Genomic DNA, 26,715 nt, shown 5'->3' with positions numbered 1-26,715 from the left:
TAAAGTTCTATAAAAGTGTCCACTTTTTAAATTACTATTAAAAGGTAATGATGAATATTACATTTATCTCAATTTATTCTAAAACTTTCAACTCTTTTCCCCACTTCATTAAAAAAAAAAATTCAAAAGCTTTATTCCCCCATGGCTTCAAACTCTGTAGAAATTTTTATATCTCTAATCAATTTTATGAAAATTTATATCTATATCTCTGTACATATATATTACCCATTTTAAAATATTAAAAACAGAAATATATTCTGCAATATAGACATGAGATGGGGCAGCTAGGTGGCACAGTGGATAGAGCACCAGCCCTGTAGTCAGGAGCACCTGAGTTCAAATCCGGCCTCAGACACTTAATAACTATGTGGCCTTGGGCAAGCCACTTAAACCTGTTTGCCTTGCAAAAAAAAAAAAACCCTAAAAAATATATATATATATATAGACATGAGATACAATCTATAAAAGAAAACAGACTGGGTAGTAGATTGAAAGGCCTTAGTAAGAATAACTTGAACTGGGTATCACTACTTACTGTTGAAAGTAGTAATCTTCAAGTGCAGTTTAAAAAAAATAAGTCATTAACTGAAGTGCAAAAATACTGATGAAGTTACAGATAAGCTTTTATTGAATGCTACCACGCAAAAATGTCCTATTGCTTTCAGAAGATATAGTCAGAAGGCTAACAATATGGGAGAAGACACAGCAACTAAATGTTATTAGAAATCTGGAGCAACTGGAATTTTAAATGTTTATAATTCAGAGTATAAAAGATATAACTGATATTTTAGAACAATGCTTATTATTCTTTTAACAAGTCACATTAGTTATATTTTGAGTAAAAATATGAAGAGACTGCTTATTGGTCAGTCTCTAATTTTACAATTTTTAAATTCCTTTCTAACAGGGTAGGAGCCTTTATATAATCTCAAAGCTCAATATGAGATAATTAACTTCCCTTGGATTTCTTAAAGAAAAATAAAAGCAGAAAATTAAACATAAGATTTTTTTCAAATTTCACCTATTTTATATGGTTGAGTCAATACATTAATGACCATATATCCAACCCCACTCAATGAAATGTCTCTCATGTGTAACTATCCATATGCAATTTCACTATACTTGTAAATTAAATTAAAATAAAATAAGATACCTGTATGTATGAAAAACTGCATGTTAAGACATTAAAAATTTATACATTTTTAAAAGTTATAATTTAAAATGTTTTATTACATCATATTCCACATAACTGCAACTTCTAGTCTAGGATCTCATATGTCTATTTGATAAAAATGTTAATTGTCATAAAATCTTTTTTTTTTTGGATGCAGATTCTTCGTATTTTAATGATGAAACTTAGTTTAAATATACTTTTAATATATATCTTTTATACTCTTATCTTAACTGTTAAGGAAGGTTTCCAAATTGGTTTCAATGGAGAAACAGAATACCTGACCCATTCAAATAATTCAATTCAATAGATAATAACACAAGAACAATGTTAGTCAAACAAAATTTTAATAATTCATAAAACATTGGGTTTCCATCCTAAAACTAGTCTAGCTACAATATCAGAGCTATTGGGTAAAGGCTTAAGTAGTTGAAAAAATAATGATTGTTTAGGACAATGGAGAAGGAAGTAGATATATTGTCACTCTACCAATCCAATATCATTAAAGTATTTATGCCACTCATTTAACCATTAATCAAAAAGAGATTTAGGGCCAAAGAATCTGGGTTAAAATCTATTAATATTTTCAGAGTTGCCAGATTTAATCTCCCTGGTTTTGTTTGTTTTCTTAATCAAACTTCCTTACAATTGATTTAGAATATTGAGAATCATGTTGAATGGATGATAAACATTTTGATAGAAACTTAACCAGACTTCAGAATGAAAAGTAGTGACAAGACCAGTAAAGATAATGTGGCAATAGGAAGAAATATAGACCAGCTCTGTTCTTCTCTCCCCAACAGTTATCACTTGAATAAACATAGAAAGGGACCACAGGGGCAGCTGGGTGGTGCAGTGGGTAAACCACTAGCCCTGTAGTCAGGAGTACCAGAGTCCAAATCCAGCCTCAGGTACTTAATAATTGCCTAGCTTGTGTGACTTTGGGCAAGTCACTTAGCTCCACTGCCTTAAATTTGGAAGGAAGGAAGGAAGGGTGGGAACCAGACTGGGTCAACATCATAAAATCTAAGTTAAAAAAATCAATCATTTTTCCATCATATGTCAGCATCAAAAAATCAAATTCAAGGAGCAGCTAGGTGGCACAGTAGATAGAGCACCGGCCTTGGAGTCAGGAGTACCTGAGTTCAAATCCAGCCTCAGACACTTAATAATTACCTACCTATGTGACCTTGGGCAAGCCGCTTATCCCCACTGCCTTGCAAAAACAAAACAAAACAAAAAAACCTAAAAAAAAAAAAAATCAAATTCAAGAGATACTAGGAATTAGGTATCCCTAGGAAGGTATTGTGCAGAACCTTTGAGGCTGGGAACTAAAGTTGAGTCTACAGTTCATTAGTAGAGCAAGAAAAAGTTGCAGATCCTGGAGGGACTGAAGCCAACTGACACCTCTCTGACTGATTTCAGAGCTGGTTCAAAGTTCCAGTGCGGACTAAGGAAGGAACCTGTGCATAAGAGCAGCTAACCTGTGGATCTATATACTAAGGCAAGGAGAAGTAGTGATCCTGAGACTGTGTAGTGGATAAGGAATAGGAATTTTATGGTTCTGACGTGAGCAGGATAGTTGATTTAGCTTGCAACTCAATTTGAGATCTGCATCTGAGTAATCATAGAAAGGAGCTAAGAGTATGGGGGAGTCTTCACTTCTCATCTTTCAGTCTTCTAGCTAAAAAAGAGGAGCTGGGAATAACAGTCTACTAGGACTTCTATAAGGAGTAAAGCTGCAGTTCTATTTCCAGAAAATAGAAGTGAAGAGCTTGCAAAGCTTAGAACAGAAAGGCAGTGATCCAACTCTGCCTGGATGCTAACTTAGCCAACTTTGCCTGGGATCCAATACTGGATACAGTGACAGTATGCTACTTTCCAAACTCAAGTCACTTGTGAGATTCTTTAATAACAAAGAATTAACATTGAAAAAAAACATCATTATGACCCTTAAAAAATAGAAATCATGACCCAACAAAATCTAAGCAGCATTAAAGAAGTCCAAAAATTGGCAAGGAAAACTAATGAGTAAATATCTAAATGTTTAAAGGAGGCCTCTAACGCTGCTACTGAGAAATGCTCAGGCAGATTATTTGAATTCAATTCTGAGCTGCAGCCATGCTAAAGCTGACTGGATATAGCGTTTAAGTCAGGCAGCAATATGGGGTGAGTCTCTGGGCATGGAAGGTCATCAGGTTGCCTAAGAAGGAGTGAGCCAATTCAGGTCATAAAAATGGAGCAAGATAAAATAAAGCACCTATGTCAATCATTATGATTAGACATATAAATTCCTGCTACACTTCCAGCCAGTTGATAATGGATGGTTCAGTGAACAATTAAAAACAAAAACAAACATTAAAAGGAAAAATTAAGATGTAGGGAGAAATAGATAGTAAATGTATAGAAGGCTAGAATATTAATTTCAAATCTAAAACAATAGCACAAATAGAAAACAAAAAAGGTAAAGAGAATGTTTGAAAAGATGATAAACATGCATGCATACTCACATATGTGTGTGCACATATATATGTACACACATATCTATATGTTTATATATCCATACATATATTTTACAAACGATGTTTACAAAATGGAAATAACAGTAAATTTCGTCTGCTGGACAAAACTTTGAAACTCTGGAAATGGATGAGAAAGAAAAAATACAATCCTAATTTCAAGAAAAATATTAAGATGAAAAATTTCAGCAAGAGTGAATTAAGGACTAGTACTAATCCTTCCTCTCTTCCTTCTCTACCCTTTCCATACACAGACATTTTAAGAAGGAAATTAAGAAAATGTTTTTGTCTCTACTACTAAGTGAAATATATTTTGTTTTATTTGCACATAGATGGCTAACAGGTGGCTTTGCATGAACCTGTATTTCTCAAGAATTCCCAAGAACTACTGATGGAAACAAAATTTTAGAGGATCTAGATTCTAATTGTTGTCACTCATTAACTTTTTCACCATTCTTTAACAAACAGGGTCAGAGTTTCAAAGATTATTGTAGGTTGCTAAGAGAGGCAGTATAACATTACCCAAATAGTCCAAAAATTTCAGAACCCTCAATCCTAAACTATTTTTGTAAAAATATTAAATTTATTTTAAATAATATTTTTATACATGAAGAATAGGAAATAATGGAAGGGAACTACTAACACTCTACTACAATCTCACATAACAAAGATGAGGTGGTGACTTAGGGGAGAAAACACTGGGGTTGGAGTGAAACAAACTGGGAGAATGCCAAAACATATAACTTAATTTCAAATAAAAGTGCAAAAGAAAAAATTTCAACATCGGAAGCAGCAGTACTTTCCTTTTTGAACATTAGTTTATTTTTGTAACATCTGTAACCTAGATATACTATTATCTTTAAAAATAATTTTTATAGTATGCTTTCTTCTCCAGGTATCAAATATTTCATCTACATTCATGCTGTTTTTCCTTTTCTCTTTACTATTTCTCCTTTTATTTGGGGGGGGCATTTTGTCCAAATATGAGATTGCCTAATTTTTATGATCACCGTTTAGTAGATGATTTATACCATAGTGCATTAGAAGATGCACTATTTCCAAAAGACAAAATTTCAAATCTGAATTAAATTTTATTTAATATCTTAATATCAACCCAGATTTTAATTGAAAATTTTTGTTAACATATAGAAGAATCACAGGATCTGAGTAGAAAATGAGATTGGTGGGCATCTAATCCAAAAGACATCTGGATAAAAATCCTCTCTACTACATCCTGGTGAGTGTATTCCCAACCTGTATCTGAAGACCTCCAGGAAAATTGCCTGCAATGAATTTGACAAGGTAAATTAGAAACTATGATGAGAAAAACATTGGATTTCTAAAATGAGAAAAATTATAAACATTAGAAGAATTAGAATTCTTATATATCATCAAATGTATAGTGTCTCTATCCAACCTATTCACTTTATAGAGGGACAGCATATATTTAGGATAAAAAAAAGTGCCACAAAGATCACATAGTCCATATTTCTAATCTGCACGTGAGATAAACTGAAGTCCAGGAAGTTTCTCAAGATCATACAGTTAGTTAATGCACTATGGTATAAATCATCTACTATTAAACTTAAATTTCCAGACTCTTAAGAGTTCTTCAAAGCATGACAGCTGCACATGATAAGGTACTTGATGTTTTGAGTTATAACAGCTTAAACTGCTCCAAAATTTTTGGGATGCTTATAAAAATAAATCTATGAAAATTTTCCAAAACTGAGATACTATGTATAAAAGAAAATACTAAAGGAACTCCTTAATGTTTGGAGAAATTACAAGAATGAGTTAATCAAAACAAATGTAGGCAACTGAATGTTTTTTTTATTCTCTCTCTACTCAAGCATAGTTTCTTCCATATGTAATTACATTCTCTGTTGTCATTAATAGTATTAGAATTTGAATGGAATTTTAGGGTGTGGATAAAACTTGGGGTTTTAAAAGCCTATGCTTTTAGACTAGACAACTCCCTTTTACCTGTAGAACCTGTTAGCCAGTTAAGATTTAAGATCATTCTTCTTCCAATGACAAACTGCACTTAACTAATCATTATAAGGTTTGGCTCTGACTCTTAAATTCTATCCATGTTGCCTGATTTTGTTTCAATATAATTTGTTAGTAAACAAATGGATAAAAAAAAGTTACAGAAGGGAAATTATTTTTCTTTCTTTCAGAATATAAACCTTATTAGCATTCTTGGAGGAGAAAAATTAACTCATGCCTATCATCCATTAATAGCCACAAACTCATCTTACCTAATCCACAGTTTGCTATTATTTCCAGCTACTGAATCTTAGAATTTTAGAACTAGAAATGACTTCAGGGAACATCTAGTTACAGAATCAAGAATATTTAAGAGATCAATGAGATCTAAATGGCCATTTAGTATAAACTAGAATTCTCTAATTCTAAAGAATGCTCTTCTAACCCAAGATCATCCAGCTTTGCTTTTGAAGACTTCAAATGAGGAAAACCATCCTCAAGGCACATCATTCTTTTGGAGAATTCCAATCAATAAGAAAGTTTTATTTTTTTTTAACAACATCAAGACTTGCCTCACCTCATCACTTTTATTCCTGCTCAACCTTTGGAACAAGCAGAACAAGTCTAAATTTTTTTTAAGTGATAGACTTTCAAATACTTGAAGATAGCTATTATGTTTGACATGCTCTTTGGTGTCTTCTCTTGGATGCTCTCTTGCTTAGTGTTCTTCCTAAAATGAATTGCAGAGAAAAATGACACTATTGTCTTCCTATAATCCAATCACTATATTTCACAGATGAGGAAACTAAGTCCAAAGAGGTTAACTTGCACATGGGTGCTAAATTAACGAAGGACAGAGCAAAGACTAGAACCCTAAGTCCTTAGATCTTAATTACACCAAACTGACTTAAAACATACATACTATTTATCTACAGATTAAACAAAATCTAAAAATCTCAGCATAATATTAAAAATTCTCTATAAACTATTTCTGTGACTATTACTAATGCTATTTTTTAAATGGTTGAAATATCTTCCTTCTTCCTTTCTGGCAGGTCTTTTATGATTCTGCTCAAGACTCACAATATTTAGGAACCCTTCTCTCACAGAGTGGTGATCATTTGTTTACTTTATGTTTACTAAGTTCAGCATAAGAGTTGACAGCAAGTATTAATATTATGTTAATACATACTAATTTTATGACCATGGTCATTTCACATTTGAACTAGTATACAGTGTCCACAAAATAAAAGTTGAAAGTTATCAAAAAAAAAAAAGGAAAGGAACATAGTTGGTATAAACAAGCTAAACACATTTAGAACTGATCAAAAGAAATGGTTTATATGGCATGGCACAAGAAACCATTGAGAATCCTCAAGACTTTTAGCTAAGATTTTACTTACATAAATAAAATGGGCAGTTAGGTGGTACAGGAGATGAAGAGTTGGCCAGGATTCAGGAAGACACATGTCTTGAGTTCAAATCTGATCTCTTACTATGTGATCTGGGGCAAGTCATTACACTCTTGTTTGTCTCAGTTCCTCATTTGTAAAATGAGCTGGAGAAGGAAATGGCAAACTACTCTAGTATCTTTGCCAAGAAAACCCTAAATAGGGTCACGAAGAATCAAATATGGCTAAAACAATTAAATAGTAACACAAAAAGTTTTGGGGATTCTCAATAATTTTTAAGAGTTCAAAGGAATCTCCAAAACAAAAGTGTTCAATAAATGTTGGTCAAAAGGAGATCGGTCATATAACCCTGAGGAAAAAAGATGAGATGATTAAGTGTCAAGATTGAGGGTTAACAAGTGGACAGTGAATGCATGTTTTTTTTGTAAGACCCTAATAGAAAGAAATATAGAGTCATTGTCCCTGTGAGATAGTAGTGAAAGTTACTGGATGAAAGGGCATGGAAGGATTTTCATCTATATCCCTAAAAGGAGTACTCATCACAAATCCATCAAAGCACTGAAGTTTTAAGCTTTACAAAGAACTTGATATGCATTCTCTCCTTTGAACCTTAGAATAGCTATAAAAATTAAGTTCTGCAAGTGTTATTTTCTCAATTTTGTAGTAAGAAAGATGAAGTGATCTGATATTCACAAAACCAGTATATGAGGGAACTGGGAATGTTAACAACAATGTTAATGAGCCAAAATAAAGAGTTTCATCTTTTGGGGGGGGGGGGGGTCAAAGTTTAGATAGACTAGTCTTTTGGAAAATTACTCACCAAAGGGTCTGGGTGAGAAAGTATGACTATTGGTGTTAAATCTGAGACAACTAAATAAAATAATCAAAGTAATGTGCTATATTAATGGGTCAATAGCCTATAAAGAAAAAGATTTATATATTTATACATTGCTAAGTATTGCTAAACAATATCTAAGAGGTATAACATATATTAATTTGAATGAAAATGACAGTTATGAGGATAATATGCTACAGTCTCATGATGTTCAAAAAGTACTTTTTCAATGAAAATTGAAAAATATCTTTATTCTTTATGAAAGTTTATCTGATACACAAAAAGTATATATATGCGCACACACACACACACACACACACACACAGACATATATGTCTTTAGATTTTTTTCAACAAGGTATTATACTCTACCAGAAGAATGCAATCTGTAACACAAGCAAATCTTCTTTATTAATGTAAAATGAGCAGTGTTCAGCAAAAAAGCTTAATTTCACATCTCAGAGAAGGGACCCACAGTATGGTCAAAGGATGCTCATTTACTTCAAAGTTTAATTGCTGAATAATCCTGGGTAGAGATCTTCCACCACTTTTAGAAGGAATAGAATTAGTAAATTACAAAGGAAATAGGGAAATAGCTACATTAAAAAAAATTTCCCAATAGGATCTAGGATTTAAACTTTTGAAGGCAAGAGTAATTATTTATTTGTTCTATTTAATTTTTTGTCTTCATACCCTCAGTAACCAGTACAAGCCTAGAATTAGGTACTAATATAAGGGGCTTAGTGAACTGATTAGTTTTTATCATCTATAATCTCTTGTAATCCAAAAGTTATATGATTCTAAGAAAATTGTATTGCATTTTTTTAGACTGTCTGGTTGAGACAGATATCAATGGAAAAGTTATATGTACCAAAGACAGCTATTACTAAGACAGGGGGAACAGTTGCTTCATCACAGACTGGGAATTTTGTAGAATTTCTATAAGGAACAAAGCAGGGACAGGATATGGTGGTGGAACAAGAGCTCAATTTCAGCTATGGTGAGAGTGGAGAGAAGGGATGTAGCCCAGAAGGCCGTTGATGGCAATGGCTTTCCAGGGATCCTTAGGCAGAAAAAGAAACTGAGGTAGAAGGAACTCAAGCTCTGACTAGACCTGGGGTAGGTAGAGAGAAGTAGGTCTAACCCTGGCGTAAGTCAGACTACTTGCCCAATGATCCAGTCCTCAGTGCTGACAACAGAGGTCTTGGTTATCTGGCATCCCTCACTGTCTTAGAATAGGGACTAGTCCAAGACCAGCAGTGGAGTTTGGAAAACCTACTTCCTCCTCAATTCCCTTAATGCTTTCTACTCCAAGATTTGCCCTCCCCTACTCTTCAATTTTTTGGGAAGCCTGAGCCCCCTAATCCAAGAGGACCTTGCTTAACATCTAGCTGGCTGTCCTCAGCAGGAAAAGTCATACAGCAGGCTAATGTTGTCATACAGCAGGCTAGCAAATGGAGGCCCCTTTCAAGCACTTAATTGCTTAGGGTGGAGAAAATGTTTCTTTATGCCTTTGGCTTCACTGGAGCACCTCTGGAGAGGATTAACATGGAGTGGAGGGAGTACTTCATGGGTGACAAAACAGACAAAGGAGGGTAAGATACAGCTAACTCCTAAGTACTTGCTAAGGTCAAAGTACATTCTAAGCTCCCCTATCCCTAGGAGTTTTCCTTTCCTTGAGACACCATGTTGCTTAAATCCGGCAATAAAAGAAACATGCCAAATCTCTTTCAAATTAAAAAAAAAAACAAAGGTTACTAGGCTAAATAAATATTTTTTAAAGAGCTAAATAAAATAAAGGTACATGCTTTCATGTACATTCCTCTGTCCTGTTTTATTGTATATCTTTCAAATACATAATAAAGAAAAATATAGGGGCGGCTAGGTGGCGCAGTGGACAAGAGCACTGGCCTTGGAGTCAGGAGTACCTGAGTTCAAATCCGGCCTCAGACACTTAATAATTACCTAGCTGTGTGGCCTTGGGCAAGCCACTTAACCCCATTGCCTTGCCAAAAAAAACGTAAAAAAAAGAAAATATATAATCACATATGGAATAAATAAAAATTATTGAAAATTTTAAGGGTGACTTATCCTATTCATCAGTGATTAAGGTAGAATTTTTCAGAATTAACACTTAAGTTCTCTAATTCAATGATTAATCTCAGATTATGTCTGAACAATGTTTTTTTGGACAATCTGGGTTCCATTTTGAGAATTTTCTGAAAATGATTTCTCCCAACCTAATTACTATATTCTTCTCTTTTTTAAAAATATGTAAACTACTGAATGACTAATGCTCTGTTATATAACTCCATGAGTGAAAATAGAGTAACTCTTAGCAACTGTCAAAGACATTTTTGTTCCTCTTGTTACTAAATTGATGCTATGAACTAAGCTTCTAAAAATTCAACTTAGGAAAAAGCAAATTTTAAAATAAAAACTTATGCAAGGACCTTAAAAGCCACATAGACTAATAGCTTATATAACAATTTATGTAGCAATAAATTAATTTAGCTTTCCCATTACATTTTCTACTAAAATTAATTTGAGGATGATTTAGGATTATGCAGATAAGTATAACATAAAACAAAAAAGGGGTATCATTTGAAAAGGATATCCTTGGGAAAAGCTAAGACTGGAAAAAGAGATTAACTTGTTTAAGGACTAAGAGGTAGGTCATATGTGAGGGTGATAACTAAGTTGTAAGGTTGTGTGACTTGAAAGAAAAATAGTATTACCCTGCGTAGTAAAGGAGAATTTAGAAAGAAAGAAAAAAAAAGTTCAGTTTGGGATGTGTTGAATTTAGGACTTCTATAGGACAGCCAGTTTGAAATGTCCAATAGGAAGTTAACAATGTAAGACTGGAGGTCCAGAGAAAGGTGAAGCTGAATGAATAAACCTGATAATTATTTGAAAGGAGATAATAACTGAATTCAGGGGGAATGGGAATCCCTCCTTATTAAATGGAACCTTAATCAAGACCCAGAAAAGGAGATGAAGAAAAAAGCAATCTGATAGGCAGGGGAAGAATATGGAAAGAGAACTGTTATGAAAATCTAGACAGTAAAGACTATCAACAATAAGCTGGTGATCAATTCTATTAAAAGCTAGAGAAACCAAGAAGGAAGAGAGTGAGAAAAGGTTATTAAATTTGGAAATTAGATCATGACTGTTTAAGGGTGACTTCAGCAAAATAGAAGTACATGGAAAAAATTACATGTTATATCTATGGACTTGGGAAGAGTTCATAACCAAACAAGTGATAGAAAAGATAAGAATGGATGATTATATAAAACTTAAAGTATTTTGCATAAACAAACCAAGACAGCTGGAGTTAAAAGAAAAGAAGAAATTGGGAATGGACCTTTACAGGATATTTTTCTGATAAAGGTCTCATTTTTAATGTATATAAAAAGGTAAATTTATAATTATCACTCCCCAATTGATAAATGGTGAAATTATATGAATAAGTAGTTTACAGAGAAAGAAATATTAGCTATCAAAAGTCATATGAAAAAGTTCTAATCAATAAATAGAGAAATAAGTACCTCCTCATACTAATCAGTTTGTTTGAATTATCAAAAAATAAGGAAGGAAGGAAGGAAGGAAGGAAGGAAGGAAGGAAGGAAGGAAGGAAGGAAGGAAGGAAGGAAGGAAGGAAGGAAGGAAAGAAAAAATCCTGGGGGCAGGGAACAGTCTTTAATGGATGATTAATGGAGCTGTGAACAGATCCAAACATTTTGGAAAAAAATTTTCTAACTATATATGAAAAACTGTGTATAACTTTTGACCCAGAATTACCACTACTAGGTCTATATCTGAAAGTGATCAAAGAAAGAACAAAACGACCTGTATATACAAAAAATAATCATAGCATTTCTTTTTTTTTTTGTGATGTCAAAGAACTGGAACAAGTTAAAGGATATGGAGGTAACAATACTATTTGCCACTAAAAAAAAAGGTGAAGGGAATATTAACAGAAAAATTAAGTGAGCAGAAGCATAACAACTTATTTTTAATATATATTTTGTTTTTCCCAATTACATTTTAGATATTTTTCAACAGTGATTTTTTGGGGTAAGAGTTTTAAGTTCCTCATTTTTTCTGCCTCACTCCCTTCTTCATGACAGTGAGGAATCTGATATATAGGTTATATATGTATAATCATGTTTAACATTATAGAATTTTAGTCATGTGAAAGAAGAATCATAATACAAGGAGGAAAAAAGCCATGAGAAAGAAAAAATACAAAACCAGTATTAAAAAGGTGAAAATAATATGCCTTGGTCTGCATTCAAACTTTATAGATTTTCCTCTGTATATGAATTCAGAGACTATCAAAATTCTTTTAGAATTGTTTTTGTTCATTGAACTGCTGAGAGGAACTCAGTCTATCATAGTTGATCATCAAATAATGTTGCTATTTATGTGTATAATGTTCCAGAAGAACAATTTATATAATAATAACCAAATTTGTAAAGGTAACCAAATTTGAAAGACTTGGGAACCCTGATCAATACAATGACCAATCATGGTTTCAAAAGACTCATGATGAAACAGGCTATCAATCTCCAGATTGATGAACTAAGTGATAATTAGAGCATATTTTCTTTTCTTCCTTTTTTTTTTTTGGTAAGAGGATATGGTTAATGTAGAACTTTGTTTTGCATGATCATACACATTTGTAGCATATTTTATTTTTCTTGACTTCTTAAAAGGAGGGTGAGGGAGAGAAAGAAAGAAGAGAATTCAGGACTAAAAACAAAATGGAATTATTTTTTTAAAAAAAGGTTCTTGGCAACTTGGTAGAGAATGGGGTAAACTAAATAATGAAACTAGAAGCCAGAATACAGAAAATTAGGAGAGGACAGAAAATCAGTTTAGCAACATAAGGAAGGAGAAATATAGGAAGGGAGCTTGCAGGGATAGATAAATCAAGTGTTTTGGCAAGAATGGGAATGATATAGGCATTTTTTTTTTAGCTAAGCAAAAGGGAAGCAGCCTAACAGGGAGAGATTAAAGATCAGAAGAATGGAATAATACAGGGTAATTTGCTGTAAGAGATGGGATGAAATGGAGTCATTTCTGTATGTAGAGAGGTTTGCATTCACAAGAAGGGCCACCTCTACTTGTGAGACAGAAGTAAAGGAGGAAAAAGGCAAGGAAAGCATCTGAATGAGATGAAATAAGTGGAGAAGAGAGGATGGTCACTACAATGTCCTGAGGTGCCATTTTAGTGAAGTGTGTGGCAAGCTTCTTAGTAGAATGGGCTGGGTCTGAGGTCATGGGAGATTTGAAGAGGAAAAAAATATTCTCTAAAGAACCACTGTGTGGTAAGTGGGAGAGTGAATCAAATAGAGAAGTATAAAAATATTGCCTTGCTACAGTGACAGCTCAGTTGTCATTATATAACATAATCTCATAAGAGGAGACCCAGTCAGCAAGAGTGGGGAATTCCCTATCTTCATTCAGCAGTATGCAAGTAAGAATGAAGGGCTTAATAAATGCTTCTTGATTTGAGATTGAAAAGAGTACCTACAATGATGAGACTACGGACCCAATCAAACTAAGAGGCATAAAATTAGTATGACCTCATGAATATGAATATTTTTATCATGCAAAGGGACCATAGTCTCTTCAGCATTTGAAGCTCAGTATGGTAAACTCACTTATCTTTTCTAATCTCCAAATCCTGATTCCATTAACTTTCTGAGAGGTTCATTTTCTATGGCAACCCACTCCATGCCTTTCTTAAATTGAGAAGTGAAAAATTAATTAGGAAATACAAGCCTGAATAATTGCCTAGCTGTGTGACCTTGGGCAAATCACTTAACCCCACTGCCTTAAATAAACAAAAATTTAAAAAAATTTTTGAAGGAAATAAAAGCCTTACACATGGAAAATTTGTTTTGGAAACTGATTGAACATTTGAACAGTGACACAAAAAATATGTTTTCATGAAAAAGATAAAGACAAGTGGTCCTTCATTCTCTGCTTGAAAACTTCCAGTTGTGCCAAGCTCATTATTTTACAAAGTTGAATAGTTCTAAATAATTAAATAAAAATATGACTTCCTGCAACTGTGCTGGTGCGAATTATGCTTTTGGAAATCACATTTTATGAGTTTTCTCCTTCCTCCATATGATAACATCTAAAACAGTTAAAAAAAATCACTACCATATATGTAGAATCCAAAAAAAGTTGAAAAGCAAATATACCAATACTTTACCAAGTAGTTAAGATTGACTAGAAAATTCTAACTGAGTAACAACTTCAAAGTACATTAAAGGAACAGACATACAACTTACTAATTTACTAGCAACATGCTTTGTCACCTGACAAACTATTTTATACAACTCATAAAAGTGTTTATCCAAACGAATTTAGTTATATCATGTTGGAAAAATGATTTGAACAATAATTTGTACTTGGAAAAGTCTATTATTCCAAACCAATATAGTTCATTATTTGCAAATATAATCTCATTAACTGAAGTAGCTTCATTAGCAGAGTGAGATCTAATCTTCAAACAAAAAAAATAATCATTTGGAAAGAAATGAAGAAATGCTATACTTTCTTAAAAATAATTTAGAAATTCAACTATAAATTATAAAGTGATTTTAAAATAATAATGCATAGTCACCTAGGAATTCAACAGTAGTAAGAAAAAAGTAATAAAATTCTGCTTTCTTTCTCTTTTTTGCATCTTCAGCATATTCTTCAACTGACTTTTTGATGCAATATATTCCTGTCTTTTCCATTCAAAACAAAACAAAAATCCAACCCTCCTCATTGCAACTACTAATCTTTTCTTTCCTTTGCTGCAAACTTCTAGAAAGAGTAGTCTATACTTAATGCCTTAAGTTCCTCAAAACCAATTAAAAAATATGATATCTCTCCACTACTTTACCACAAATGTCTCAACAATCATTAACAAACTCCTTACTCAGAGATCTAAAACCCTTCTTCTCCATCCTCATCCTCTTTGACTTTTCTGTAGGATATGACAGTGCTGATCAATCCTTCCCTTCCTGAAATTTCTTCTCTATTTTCTTGACCTAGAAGTTCCTTGTTCTTTTCCTACCTCTATAACCATTACTTCTTTGTTTCCCTTCCTTTTCACATCTCTTTACTGTAGTCCTTCCTCATGGATCCAGTGCTGATTATTGTGTGTGTGTGTGTGTGTGTGTAATTACTATCTTGGTGTTACTATCCCAAATGTGTCATCTTTTGTAGATGATGCCCATATCTCTACCCTCCATAGAGACCTCTCTCCTGAATACTAAATTTACATTTTCAAAAGGGTTTTAGTTAGAACAATAACAATAAAAAGGGAGTTTGTATTTAGTGAGAAATCTATGATGTTGGTAGTATAAGTGTATTACTACTGTCCCTTATTTTCACCTAAATGTCTTGCTAGTATCTCAAATTCAGCATGTCCTAAACTTGATCATCATCTGACTATAAAAGCTAAACCCTCCCTCTGACTTGCTTTTCTAAGTAGCATCATCATTGTAACAAGTTTGAAACCTTGGAGTAATCTCATATAGAGAATATTGCAAAAGTCTTCTGACTGTTCTCCCTGCCTTAAATCTCTTCCCATTCTAATTCATCCTCTATTCAATTGTAAAAACTCTTTCTAAAAGAACAAGTCAGATCTTTTCCTCCCTTTATCTTATCAAATCCAATGACTTCCTATTCTCTCTAGGATCAAATTTAAAATGTTTGGGTTTTTTTTAATAACCTGCCCCATTCCTACCTTTTTAGTATTCTAATGCCTTCCACCATATAATCTTTAATCCAAAGAGAATGGTTGTCTCCTCTCTTCCTCCTTAACTCTGCCATGGTCCCACCTTCTACAAGAAGTCTTTTCCAGTCCTTCTTAATCTTCCCTCTGAGAATACTACCTACAATTTATACTATATATACGTGGTCTGTTTGTACATGGTCTCCCCCACTGTGTGAGTTTCTTAAAACAAAAACTGTTGTTTTTTTTTCCCTTTCTTTGTATCTCTAGGACTTAGCATAGTACCTAAGACAATATGAGGTTATTAAACAATTTTTCAAATCAGTTTCAGAATGCTGTTTTCTTATTTGGAAGTTTAAATTTGCTTCCCTTACTGGTCCATCAATTGGGGAATAACCAAACTAGTTATGGTATATTCTTGTGATGAATACAATTATGCTATAAAAAAATGACAAGCAAGATGATCTCAATAAAACTGGGGAAGATTTACATGATTCAAAGCAAATCAAAATGAACAGAACTAGAAGATCACTGTACAAAATAATGGCAATATTGTACAACAAACAATTATGAAAGACTTAGCTACACTGATGGACTCAAGATGAAAAATGCTACGATGAAAAATGGAGGACCTCCAGAGAGCATCTGATGAACTCTGAAGCATAATTTTTTCATTTACTTCATTTCTCTTGCTTTTTTGGTAACATGGCTAATATGGAAATATGTTTTTCATGACTTTACATGTAAAATATGTATTGTTTTTCCTGCCTTCTAAATAGATAGGGGAGAAGCTGGAGGTTGGGAAAGAATTTAGAAATCAAAATTTTTTTAAAAAATGATTGGCTAAAAAAAATCCCTCTCATGTTATTACCCTATTTTAAACCATCATGATTTATGGCATAGACTAGGGTTATCCAACCTTAGGTTATCTCAGGGCTATATTAAAATAAAATAATTATTCAAGGGTTGCACCCAGAATAAAGAATACAGTACACTAAAATAATAATTAATTTATAGTCTTACCTTAGGTTTCGCAAGCACTACAAAAAGTCATGGTACTTTTAACTTCTTAGAAAGTGGGGGAATGCGTGTCATCAATACAACAGGTGAAGGCACAAAGTGCAAAAGCAAACACAAAACAACACAACAGTATAAAGGTAGGTGAATACTGACTAGTCTGCATCATACCCCATGCATATCAATTGAAAATTCCCTGTGAAATGTTCTATCCATAATACCGCTTAACAACACCAAAGTGAGTTAACAAAGAGATTATTTATTAGTGATGAAAATTAAAAAAATCTAATAGGCATTCTATGCAAATTATTATTTTATTTTTTCACACATGAAAATTAAAACCCACAGGCAGGCTGCATTAAAATTACACTGCAGGTTGCATGTGGCCCAGATGTGGCCCATAGTTTGGAAAGCCCTGGTATAGACCACTAAAATTAATTCCTAAGAATTCACCTTTGTCTATTCTCTCCTTTCCCTAATTTAACTGCTTCCCACTCTCTATGAAATGAGAATGATACTTCTTAGTCAGTATTTCTAAGCTACTGAAACATAGTTGCCAAGTTGCCATGACATGCAAGTAAAGCTGAAGGAGGACTGTGCAATGTTATCGCCTTCACTTTTTCCTCTAGAACCACCTGGTCAAGTGGCCAGTTATGGATCAAGATGACTGGAGATGGCCCTGGATGCAGTGGAAAAGCTTGGTTTTTCTTAAGCCAGAATCTTTAATAGCTCTCAGTCAGACTAAGGTAATGTCCATTCAGTGATTAAGGTTGGGTGAGAAAGAAATGAGGTAGAGGTGGGTGTCTTCAAAAAAATCAATATGGGAGAAAAAGACCCTTACAGTTTCTGGTCAAATCAGAAACAGTCCCTATTTATATCCTGTAAGATTTAATTCAATTGCCACCACCCCAAAATAGTAGTACTCAAGCCACAGAAAAGTCCTGGTATCTGATATCTGTTTTATGTATTTATGATATTCTATATCTTATTAAATTTGTCTACATGCTTTATTTTCTCTATTAGATAATAAGTTCCAAGATGGCAGGGGATATGTCTTATTCACCTTCACACATTGGTCAGCTCTTAAAATAGTAGCATGCATGTAGTAGATATTCATTAAATGTGAACTGAACTGAATTGGCTATAGAGATTAAAGGAAGTAACTTTGAATGCCACTATATTTGATTTAGCTAAATATACCTAAAACTCCTTCCCTGTCCTTAGCTACACCTGGATTCCCTGTGTAGAATAAGAATGCAAGGAATAAAACCCAAATTCATTCAGTTTGAGATAATGAAAACTTATCTGACCTGAATAAAGGTGGGTTTTTATGTTTTTTGAGTTTATTTTGCATTTTTGCTTTGTTTAGCTTTATTTTAGGGGGAATGTCAATAAACAATAGAGATAGATTAGACCTATGGTTTTATTGGTAGGGGTAACTTCCTAGATGTAGACTGTCTGCAACTTAAAGTCTTAAGAGTCTTGCCCATAGTCACACAGTCAGTATGTGTTAGAAGCAGGACTTAAATCCAAAGGTCACTGCCACTTTCTCACTGAGTATATTTAAACTCGTGTTTAAAAATAAGAATGAATATTTTTTTTTAAGTCTAGAGCTAGGCATTCAAATTATGTAATGAATTCTCTGCATAGGAATTCCTCCATTGATATACATGAGCAACTTGAGGAAAGACAGAGACAGCAGGAGGTTAAGTGATTTCCTCATGGTCACACAAGGCAGATGCTATGCTTTGCTCCTTCCTAGCTTTTATATTAATGCTTCAGCAGTTTAAAAAGAAAAAAAAAATTACTGAAGGTTTTAGTCAAAATATTCTCCAAGAAAGGAAATGGCTATCTCCATGACTATAAATCTTGATATGGTCCCATCTAGTTATACATTTGACTTTTTTCTTTTCCTGGACTCTACCTACAACTGCTTCTAATTCTTCAAAGGTAGTATAGGGGAAAAAAGAGAATAAAATCCTAAACACAAAAAAAACTGCCTATGTTGATTGCATACTCTAAATTATTATTGAAAGAAAATATAAACAGAAGTATTTTTTAAAAGCATCCTTATGAAGAATCACTCATAAATGTCAACAATTTTAGGATTTATTAATAACTTTATAACTTTATTTATTGAAATTAAAGTACAATGTAGTAAGAATGGGTGATTTTCATTTCTCTCTGCTTTACATACAGAAATGATATTTAAAGCTTCCTAATAGCCAAACCTTAATTCTTCCAGACTTCATTCATCCTAATATACAATGTGACTACAAGGCAAATTACTTGATCTTTTTAAAGATAATTACAAATCTTGAGAATATCTAGCCTTGTTACAATATACTATATATTCTATGAAATGTATTTGAGTTCTAAGAGTCTATGCAGGTATAAAATGTTTGTATAAATATCAAAGTAGAAAGGCTAGAGTACTTTGATCTAATGGTAAAGTAAGATGTAATTATTTTGAATTTCTTGGTTAGCCATGAAGAAATCGCTAAGGAAAAAAATAACTGACTAAATTCAAACTTTCCAGTGAAGCTGTCCTTGGTTAGAAATACAGTTACAGTTCTGTGGAAAAAAAATATGATGGATTTGATGATTCAATTTTCAGAAAAATAACTGATTAGAAAAAGTATTTTAGATATACACATGTTTGTATATGTACATGTAGAGTGTGCATCTGAAAATTCAATTATTCAATGATAATCTGAGTATATTTTCATAAAAAAATTTATCTTCTAATTTTTCATCAGAAATCAATAAGCATCTAATTTCATTTTTCTAAGCATGCCCTTAAACTTTCAACAGAAATTCAGTTTGAACTCCAGTTCACCATTACCTATAAAGTTAATTTGATTTAGTTAAAAGATATGCTATAACTATCCTGTATTGATCAAGAAAACTCAAACAATTTGGAACATAGATGCCAGACATAATAAATTGATGTACAACAACAACAGCTGTAAGAGACAACAGGGAGGAAATTTTGGACAAGTTCAGGAATGGCATTTTGGAATGTGGTCAACTAAACATTTGATATTAGAACCTTCTAACTTTGAAGACAGAAAACTATGTTTTAGAGAAATATCACAATTCTTAATTGAATGAGTAAAATAATAATACCTCAATGGAAAAAAATAAAAGCATACTTGAGAGTTAGAAAGACCAAAAGCCACAAATGAATAAGAGTTATGACAAGTTCTTCACATTATTGAATAGATAAGAGAAACTGGGAGGATTGTATACATGAAAATGGGTAGTAGAAGATAAAAGAAAGGAAGCATTCAGATATAGAGGACATAGGTCCCAGTTTACTTTAGAAAATATAGATCAAGATATCATTTCATGGTCTCCAAAACAGCTATTATTTTTATTATAAAGCCTGGATGGAATGTTTAGATATCCTAAATAAAACTGTAATTTGCCTAAGTGTCTGTGAATAAAGTAAAACAATACTATTCTCTTGACTTCCCTAATATAATCTATACTTTATCAAGCTCAAAAGATAAGGAACTTGCGTCTTCAAATATGAGTCCTAAACATGAAAATTTGTATACACTGGATTATAACCCCTGGGAATACAACATTAGTACTACAAGTATGGCTCTTATATAATGCACTCTGAGCTCAGTTTCTCAGGATATATACATTTTCTTCCCAACATGTCAGCAGAAGGTTTTGTAACTAGGTATATATGATTCATTACATATTACCTTGTGATTCTGATATCTTACAATGGATATACATTGGCTTTTAGCTTTAAATATTTTAGATTAAAAAGGTGTATGATTTAATTTACTTCTAAACTCATAAGTGAAATTATAGCTTGTAACATTTTGTTATTTGTTATATAGAAGACAATAACCAATTTCTCTACCAACTTCTCTATCAAAAACAGGAGGGGGAAAATGAATTTATCTTTACAAAAATGATTTGAAATAAAAATGAAAGATAAATAAAACCACCAGAAGTTATATTACTGAAATGGAATATACCAAGATACTATGGAATCATTTTTTCTCTAAGGATATCTCCCTGGAATGGTCATGGTTTTAATTAATTCTCTATAATATACTGCTAAAACCCAGGATCCTTTTCAAGAAATTATCTCCTCATCTATTCTATTGTTTCTTTAACATTTACTGGGTATTGGTTTTATTTATATCCTTCAGGGAACCAGATGCATCAAAGATAAAAGGATATGCATTCAAAAATTTTCATTTTCATATACACTCAGTATAGCGGCGAAGTCTTAAAAGTCAGACCTCTTCATTACAATAAAAACTAATTCATTTTTCTGGAAACTTCTAGACCTGCCAATCAGATCACAGACGATTCAGTGAATGTCAGAAGTCTTTGCAGATTTGAATTTTACTACCAAAGATAAGTTCAGCATGACCTAGGCTATACTAAATCTTAAGAAAATTGATATTCGCATTACTAGATCTACTTCCCTAGGCAGAAGTTTATGTTGCTATGTAAAAAAGCAAATTACCTAATGAGAGTTATGATTATACAATGTGTATGAAAAGGTGAAGGAAAAAATCAAAATATGTGACTACAATTCAAGAGTATTTCTTGTGACTCACTTATTAACAGACTTAACCTGGTTGCCTTGCTAAATGCACCCAATAATAAAAAGAATGCCTGAAATGTTCCCTAAAAGTTTTTTCTCCTTTTATGTTTAGGGCTCACATTTGAGAATCTAAGATGGCAATGGGTGTATTGACTTAAAGAATAGACTAGAATTAAACTATTCTTCAGCTCATTAAGTTGATCTGAAGATTAAATAAGATATCTATGTAAAGTATTCAATTTAAAAACTAATCAGGTGCCTCCCAGTGAAGTATTCTAGGCAGTGGAGAGATGATAAAATTATGAAATGGACCTTCTCCCAGGGAGAATGTAATTAACTATCATTATTACTTTGGCATACATGCATTATCCATCCTACCATGAACAGGATTGATTGATTAAGTGATGTAAGGAAAACTTTGGTTACCATAACTTTGTAATAAATAGCTGATTATTCTTAAGAATTTTAAGGAAGTATTATATAAACTTAATGGTAAACATCTGCAAGACAGAAAAAATGTAATTAATATTTTCTAGAGCAAAAAATATTGCTGCTTCCCTGTTCATATTAATGCTCTAAGAAAGAATAAGCATCATGCTCAAAATAAAAATAAAAGATTTTTTTCTTATAACATTCAAATGATTCAAATGTCTTTCATAGATTAATGCCTTCTTTAAGTACCTTCTTTTAAAAAGACTTATCAGAGGTGAACTATTCCATGGGGGGGGGGGGGGGGGGGATATGCTCCTTGAATTTCTGAAATGACAAATACTAATTTATGCCACATTCACTTCATTATTTCAGAATACCAGAAAGTGATTTGATTTATATCAATAAAATATGATTAATTTCCTGAAACTGTCTAGAAAGATAATGATTTTTCTAGGTTTCTTATGTCTGAATGATCAAGATGCTTCTTAGAATACAATCCCCTCTCAACAAACATGGCTCATATTAACACTCCAAGAAACAACAAGATAATTAAATAACTGAGCAGCAACTTAGCAACAAGCAGTGAAACATATGACTGCATATAACCTAAAAATATATCTACTGAAATGTTTCTGTGAATGCCTTGTAAAGCCCAAGCCCTTTTTACCTTCTGTCCAGGTCCAGGTTGTAGGAGCAAGGCTATAATGTTAGTCCAGACTGAATAAGACACAGCAATCACTCTAGAGTGCATTCCACTCTATAACCCTGAAGAATCAAAGGCTCTACAGAGGCATTTCTGCCACCGGATGTGTCCAGGTCAAGGCTCCAGAGTGCTGCTAGCTTCCAGCTCAGTCTTCAGGCACTGCCCTTCTCGGTGAGAATTCCATGTCCCTGCTTTTGTTCCCTGAGGAGCAATCGGCTCTGAGGTTGGCTCACCGTTGCCAGCACAGGCTCAGTCTCACCCAGACACACACACACACACACACACACACAGTCCTTTGCAATATCAAAGGAACGCCCCTGCCAAAGCTCTGACTTGTAGAACAAGCTGAACTTCTCTAGCTCCACCCATCACCATCTCTTCACCTAGGTGATAATTTTCTGCTCAGAAAACACTATTAGGAAATCTGTAATTTCATCGTTAATCTTTTTTATCGGTTACTATCCTAGTCATTTAAATTATAAAATTGGGGAGAAGAAAGCAAACAACACTAAAAAGGACAGCATTCTAGACCCAAAGAAGATATGAAAAATTACTGAACAAACAGGAAGCAGTGCTAGTAAAATGGCTGATTTATTATATCACCATTAACACACTGAAGAAATATTTAGCTCTTTTCCTATCTGGGCCATGTTTAGTATTTTGATGGCATGTTGGAAAGATTTATTATTTTGTCCAGAATTCTATTCTTCTTCTTGGATATTAAAAATGAAAATTTCCCAAGGCTCCTTGTACTTTTTTCAGCATTGCAAAATTAATAGATATTCATATGAGAATGATTTTTTTTCAATTACCTTTTGGTGATATTGGTTCTACCCCAATCCATTTCTCATCTAAGAGGATGAACAACAAAGCTCACCACATCCGTGGTGCTACTTCTTTGCAACATTAGTGTGAATATACTTTTATTCATGCTATTCAGTTTTATTCAAATTGAAACTGAATGATAAATAGTGGAAGATTAATAAATACTTACTTGACTGGCTGAACTGTTCATTGGCACAGAAACCATCATAAAAATAGTATGAAAATAACCTCAGTTTATGACTCCTGAAGTCTTCCATGCAAAGTGCTTGGCTTTAAAAGCCAATCTTAAAGATAGACCTGTATATCCCCAAACTACACCCAACCTAAATAAAATGTTATTGAACTTTTTAAAACCAATTGAGCAAAAAAGATAAGGAAATCAATGGCTTGCTTTGTTCCAGGTGCCTTGTAAGTATTGGTGGTGTTTTCCTTTTCAGAATTTAAGCCTTCCCAAGATGATATTATACTATGCACATAGTAGACCATTATTATTTTTAAAATAATATTCTGTCCTGCTAAAAACTTCCATGGTAAAAGTGCTTCCTTCTTTGTTTCCTCATCTACATAATTCATAATGTAAAATTGGTAAGGACCATAACAAATGGAAAATATTATGTGAATTTTTAAAAAGGAACACTTAATGGACAATACCAATAGGCAACTAGACTAGAACTAAAAATATACATTCTTTATTTTCTGGATAGTTCCAATTAAAAGATAGAGGAGGATACTTGTAACGGAACTGTTAAAAAAATCCTACAGGTCAGATAATTTTTAGTTTAGTAAATATGGCCACCATGAAGATGAGATACCTATAAATACCAGGGCTTGATCTATAGTTCCCAAGACTCTAAAAATTAATCAGACAGCAGAGAAAGAAAAGCTAATCTTCTTTTGTCAAATGAGATAATTATAAAGCACATACTATATAAATGTTAGTAGTAGCAGTGGTAGGACTATATAAGACAATACACTTCCTAGATCAATAAATGTGAGAGATAAATTATCTTGGAAATAACCAGCTGAACCCGAAAAATTTATCTCACTATAAGGAGTGCTTGTTTGCTTTTCTATGGCGTGGTTACACAACTATTAACAGTGGCCATCACTTGAAACTCAGAAACCTGAGATATGTGCCATATAAAATGCCTTACTGGCAGATGGACTTCATTTCAATGTGTTGCTTAGTATACTTTATAGAATGACCAAAAAAAAAGAGTATCTGATAATTTTCATATCGTCCTACAATGGGGCATTAACAAGAGAATTCAGGAAAAATCGCGATAAAGAAAGATTAGTTAGTAAAGAATGAGTGAAAATTAATCAAAGTATCTAACAATATACCTGAGGTATTAATTAAACAGGGACAAAATAATTTTTATAGAAAGCAAGTGTCAGTGAAAAAAATGGTGATCTGAATAGATAGATTACCAAGTAGGCAAAGGGCTTAGTATATATTTAAATATTTAAGGATGAGAATGGACATAGTTTGTGTATAATGATATTAATGATAGAGCAAACAAATATTAAGAATTTGGCATTTATTTATATAGTGAAGTTATACTGTCTAGTCATATACTGCAATTTATTAGCTGCATGATCTATATGAGTTAATTTCTCTAAGCTTAAGTCTCTTCACTTGCAAAATGGTAATTTTGCTGCATGATCCCTTCAGAAGCTATGGTGGTAAAAAAAATATTTGAGAAAGTAATTGTTTTTATATGACTTCATTTTGTAACAGCATTATCATGCATGTATTTTTTCTAACACTTGGCTGATTCTATAGCTAACCATGATCAGATAAAAACAAACTGGTTTCCTCACTTTACATTTAATTCTCTGTTAGCTGAGGGCTAGATTCCATGTCATACACACATCACATCACTCTTTTGATGTGGCTTTAAAAGGCAGATTAGTTCCAAGAAAACAAGTAAAAGTTTTGGCTCCTGATGGGCACACTTCAATAGCTGTTAGAGGTAACATAACTGCTATTAATATACGGAAAAATATTTAAATAATTTTAGACAACAATAAAAGAAGGATGAGTTGTGCTGAAGTCCAAGAATTATCTCAGACAGAAAGTTAAAAAAAACCCTAAAAATTAAAAAACGACTGCTGCAAAACAGTCAAATCAATCCTTTGAAAACAAGCAAAGACCTTTACTGTACAGGCTATTATTGATTCCAATACAGTATAGTAAAAAAAAAATGAAAAGACTAGAGGAAGGATGAGGAAAAAGTTGCTTAACCATTGCTATGAAGAAAAAAATACTTATGGCAGGTAAGAATATAAAGATTGGAGCAATAAAGATTAGAAAAAAGATATTTTTTTTTACTGTGAAATACACTTTCATTTGAGATGACAAAAACTGTTGTTAAATTTAGATAAGTGTGTTAGATCTGTTAAGTTTGAAAATTTTTTTTAATTCAATTACCATTGAGAAAACAATGAACTATGTTAAATATACCAATCTGACAAGAATCTGGAATTACATAAATTCCTAAATAGAGGTTGAGTACTTTAATAAATCCCTATACAATGTTACTAAAGGTTAAGGAATTCATCCAAGACATGAAGATAATCTTGTTTCAGAGGCCTGGGGACTCATTTAAACATACGCTCTCCTGAAAGTCTATGGATAATTATCTAGGTTATATTTATGAAAATGTACTGTTATTCAAAAATATGATTAATATTCCAATATTACAGAAATATGACTTAATGACAAGTTGGGGTGGTTAAGTGACTTCCCCAGGAGTCACACAGCTAGTAAATGTCTGAGACCAAATTTGAATTCAGGTACTCCCGATTCCAGGGCTGATGCTCCATACAATGCACCACTTAGGCTCCCCAAATTAAAGTGTATGGAAAAAAATCTTATGATGTCAATGTCTAATCACATAAAGCAAATAATTTTATCAAAATAATACACTATTAATACATTCAAGTTTTTTTAATATTTAAAAAGGCACAAGGCTCATTAAATATAAACTTAATTAAAATGATTTTGTTTTGCACCAAAGAAATTTGCACATTACTGTTCATTATGGGAATCAATTAAAATGATGTAAACAAGGTGCGATATTAACCTTAAAATGCTATATGTATTTAAGAATTTATTATACCAAAGGATTCTTATAACCAAATAGAAACAGTAGATCTATAAAATATATAATATAATATAATATAATATAATTTGTAGGACTCTTAAGAAGTTGTATTAAGTATCAGGTAATCAGTAAACAGTTATTATTTTGAATACTGCTTAAACATTTTAAGTGATATTGTACTTCAAGAGTTTCAATCCTATGATTAGCAAACTCCCACTTCTTTCACTACTAATTACAATAAAAGGATGCCTAAACCAAAAGAAAACTAAACAAAAACCCCATAAACCTTCCTTTACAATCATTTATTATTCTCATTCTCTTCCATTTTATGATGTAATTTCCAGGAAAAAAAATTGTAGCTTAAAGGGAAA

At 32.7% G+C, this 26,715-nt stretch overlaps 1 protein-coding gene across 16 annotated transcripts in view; it reads right to left on the bottom strand.

Annotated features, from left to right (window-relative positions):
- ARHGAP32 (Rho GTPase activating protein 32) overlaps nucleotides 1–26,715 on the bottom strand; it is a 380,058-nt gene that overhangs the window by 48,175 nt on the left and 305,168 nt on the right. The window contains exon 1 of one of the 16 annotated variants that reach the window (XM_074216335.1): nucleotides 22,374–26,255. The exons of the other annotated variants lie outside the window; for them this stretch is intronic. The gene's annotated coding sequence lies outside the window, so the exon portion shown is untranslated. Of the gene's footprint in view, nucleotides 1–22,373; nucleotides 26,256–26,715 lie in introns of those variants that run through there. 16 annotated transcript variants of the gene reach the window in all.

The sequence above is a fragment of the Macrotis lagotis genome, chromosome 1, assembly GCF_037893015.1.
Source record: "Macrotis lagotis isolate mMagLag1 chromosome 1, bilby.v1.9.chrom.fasta, whole genome shotgun sequence".
Taxonomy (NCBI): domain Eukaryota; kingdom Metazoa; phylum Chordata; class Mammalia; order Peramelemorphia; family Peramelidae; genus Macrotis; species Macrotis lagotis.
This window is presented reverse-complemented; position numbering and strand designations above follow the sequence as displayed.